General features: G+C 30.4%; 1 long non-coding RNA gene across 1 annotated transcript in view; it reads right to left on the reverse strand.

Moving 5' to 3' along the window:
* Positions 1-3,733, reverse strand: part of LOC107883916 — a 13,860-nt gene that overhangs the window by 7,047 nt on the left and 3,080 nt on the right. The window contains exon 2 of the long non-coding RNA XR_003839045.1: positions 1,427-1,633. This is a non-coding gene — a long non-coding RNA (uncharacterized LOC107883916). The remainder of the gene's footprint in view (positions 1-1,426; positions 1,634-3,733) is intronic.

The raw sequence follows: 3,733 nt of genomic DNA on the forward strand, positions 1-3,733 counted from the left end.
AAAAAAGTTCCAAATAGTTCGGCCATTGGCCCCGGGGCCCATTTTTATGATTTACCGAGAGGCCAAGGGGTTCTTCGCACCCCTAGCACCCCCGGTTGTTGCGGCACTGTGGTGCATTCGCCTATTCCCAATAGTTTTCAAAACCGCCGGGATAAACAACATAAAAATTAAGGAAAAACGGGAACTTTTACGTAAAATCGATTTCGGTTTTTGGTGTAACTTTAAAACAAATGAACGTATATACATATATACATGCAATTTTCACTAGTTGTTTATATTTGCATTTTCTATACTTGATAAAATTTTCAAAGTATTTAAATTATTTTTGAATTGTTTAGGAATATTTTCAGTTTCCAATTTTATTTGTCTTTTTTCTATGAATGTAAATAAAACTTTATTTGTTGGGTAAAAAAGCTTGAAAATTAAAAACAAGGCTCCTACTGTATTGTTACAGTGACATTTAAAAAATATTAAATTTACAATAATTTTTTCATAAGTATTTAAAGCGTTCAAATTTTGACAACATTTATCAAAATTATGGAAAATTGAAAATGTTGTAGTTAAAAATGTATAAAATGTTTGATTTTTATGGTTAAGGATTACACTTTAAAGCAAGGTTTATCACATTAAAAGTTATATTTCATAAAATAATCGAAATATCAAAAAATTATATAAACATAGTATTTTTTAAATATATATTTTAAGTTTATATTTGGACAAAATTAGATATTTAAACGGTGAATAACGATTTTAGTTATTTTCTTATAATTTAAAAATGTTATTATAATAATATAGGCAGCCTTCGGTCATAATCGTTATTCTGATACAATACAATATGATTTTATGTCCAGTGTTGAGTTTATCTAGATAAATAGAGTATATTAATTTACACAGTTATCTAAGATAAAAGTTACCGTTATCTAGATTATTTAATTTAGTAAACGGCTTTTATTTATTATAATTTATAGGTAAACAATTAAGTAATTTATTAGGTAAGTAGTATATTTACTATAATAACATCGACATTTTCGATAACATACTATTAAGTTCTTCTATATTGCTACTTGCTTACGGAAAGTGCCATAAGCCAATATAAAAAAATTCATCCGATAATTTATCAAGATAAAAATTTTTTTTTCATCGTTATCTATTCAACATTATTATAATTTATCTTTATCTTTATCTAAATGAAATTATATCTATCTCGGCTCAACACTGTAATTATATTATCATGAAATTTAAATTTAACACATCCAATACAGTGACCCAAATGAAACCTACAGTAGATCGTACTGTTTTATCTTTATTTTGTCATACATAATTACTCCTTTTTATACCAGACTACTAGAGTAATATTTTTGATATTAATGGTAATAATATGTACCTATTACCTTTCCTAGCGTATGAAATTAATCCATCAACTCACCATTATTAAACAAATTGCAGCAAATATCTTTATATTTTATTAATGTATCTTTTTCTTCAAATAATGCTACACTTGCATTTAAAGGTTCATCTAGGATAAAATACTTTTCTATGAAACTCAACACATCTTGACTATTGTTATCAGTGATAGGCACTATGTTAAATGGCATTTTCGTTTTTTTGTTTTCATCCATATTCTCTACAATCTCTGAAAAAGAAACAAACTATTATGTTTACGCATAGACCTTTAATTAATGGGAAGCGCATAGAGAGAGAAAACACCAGACGGCAGACGGGATTGTTGAAAGAGAAAAGAGAGGTTTTGGCCGTCACGGTGTGTCAAAACATGTTTTTTCTCTCTCTTATGCTCATATGTTATGTTTTTTCTCAGTTATGTCGTCCGGATTAATAAATGGCAGGGTGGTGTGGGAAGCGCTGTCTTTAGTTTGACAGAATGTTTTCAAAGGCCTAGGTTTTCTCGAACTGTTACCTCCCAAACCAAACATAATTTAATTTAATTCAGCAGGCGAGAGTAAAGAAATGGAGCCCAGTAATTTTGTTTATTCGGCATTGTCTTCGGCGACCATTTGGGCAGCAGGTATTCAAATAGATTTGGATGAACCGTAGATAATTAGGTTGAAGGCGCATTCGATACTTTTAGATGTTTTTTAAGGAGTTGAGCTGCGACCTCAGAGGTTTGAGAAATAGAGAGTTTAGTTTCAAAATTGTCTAAATAATCTACTTTAGAGTGTTGAGAGTTCAGTGTGAAGTATTAAGATTTCATTCTGAAGTTATGATATTTCATGATATGTTACTATGTCAATGCACTAACTTAATGTAGTAAAGCATCTACAACATTTTTCGAAATAGTACTATTTTGAAAGTTTGAATATTTATGATAGCCTGCATTAAGTCATTTTATAATGGAGAGGCAAACCGTTAAAATGAGATAACGTAGATACTGTAGAAGCGCCAGGCTTGACTTTTGGTTGTACTTTACTAGTATGTATTATATGTTTTTAAGATAATAAATTATGCAATGTGTAGACACGACGTAGGTAATAACAGCAGTGTTGTGGTGTCTTGAACCACTGATAGTAGACAAAACAACAAGAGGACTAATAGGAGTGGGTGTAGGCAACACATAACACAACTACCGTAGTTGAAGTTAGAAACGAGAGAAACCGGATCATAAATGCAATGTGAAAACTGATGACTGATAAGGGTAAAATAAAAGTCACAGGAAGACAGTTTTGCTCACCGCATTCAGATAATGAGAGATCAGACAGCAATTGCGGGTGCCGGGTGGAGATAAGACGGATGCAATATATTATTTAGAACCAAGCTCGCGAGAAAATAAAGTTAGTATACCAAGGTAAAATAAAAATGTTTAAATAAACATTAAAATATATTTTTCGTCAAAAATTAGAAAAATAATTAATACATGTCTTATAATACCAAGTAATGAGCTTTTGATTTTAAATATTTATATTTATTTGTTTATCCTTTTACAACTGTATTTAATCGCTCGTCCAAATTTTTATATTTCTGCCTTTTTTTGGTTGAGGTACTTCAGTTGTTTGTTGTTCAATTTTGGCCTCCTGCAGACCTTAACTGCAGACTTATAAACTTCCACACTGTTACGTGGTTAACCGCTATTGTAGAATTAATGCTCTGTGTCATCCTTCTACTACATTTGTTTTCCTTGTAGAGCCTTGCATCATAGCATCAATTATATTCCACATTTTAATTGGAAAATTAGGCGCTCTTCGCCTACCACCACGTATTGGTCTCCCTATCCATGTGTAATGTATCCTCATAATAATTTACAATTACTGGTAAATCTTCTTCATTTCCTACGTAATGTTGGAGTTAGTTAGTTATTCAAATGCAGAAATAACATTAGTAACAGGTACAAAAGAAAGAGCTGATATATTTAAGATTCTGAGTGGAACAATGAATGTATTGATTTTATAATGATGTGTGTTTCTTTTTTTAAATTTTTTTTTGTGTCTGTCATCACCTTTTAGGACAGTAAAAGTCCTTGGATTTTCTTCAACAGTATCTTTTCTGATAGGAAAGTGAATCTAGTTGGTACTTTGGGGGGTCAAAACTAAACTTTTCCCAGTAGTTTTTAAAGGCAACGGGAAAAACAAAAGTAAAATTAAGGAAAAACAGGAATTTTTACGCAAAATCTGTTTTCGAAAAAATCGATTTTGGTTTTTAGCGTAATTCTAAAACAAATGACTGTAGATACATGAAATTTTCACTGGTTGTTTATATTTCCATTTTCTATACATGATGAAAT

The sequence above is a fragment of the Acyrthosiphon pisum genome, chromosome A1 (assembly GCF_005508785.2).
Source record: "Acyrthosiphon pisum isolate AL4f chromosome A1, pea_aphid_22Mar2018_4r6ur, whole genome shotgun sequence".
Classification (NCBI taxonomy): domain Eukaryota; kingdom Metazoa; phylum Arthropoda; class Insecta; order Hemiptera; family Aphididae; genus Acyrthosiphon; species Acyrthosiphon pisum.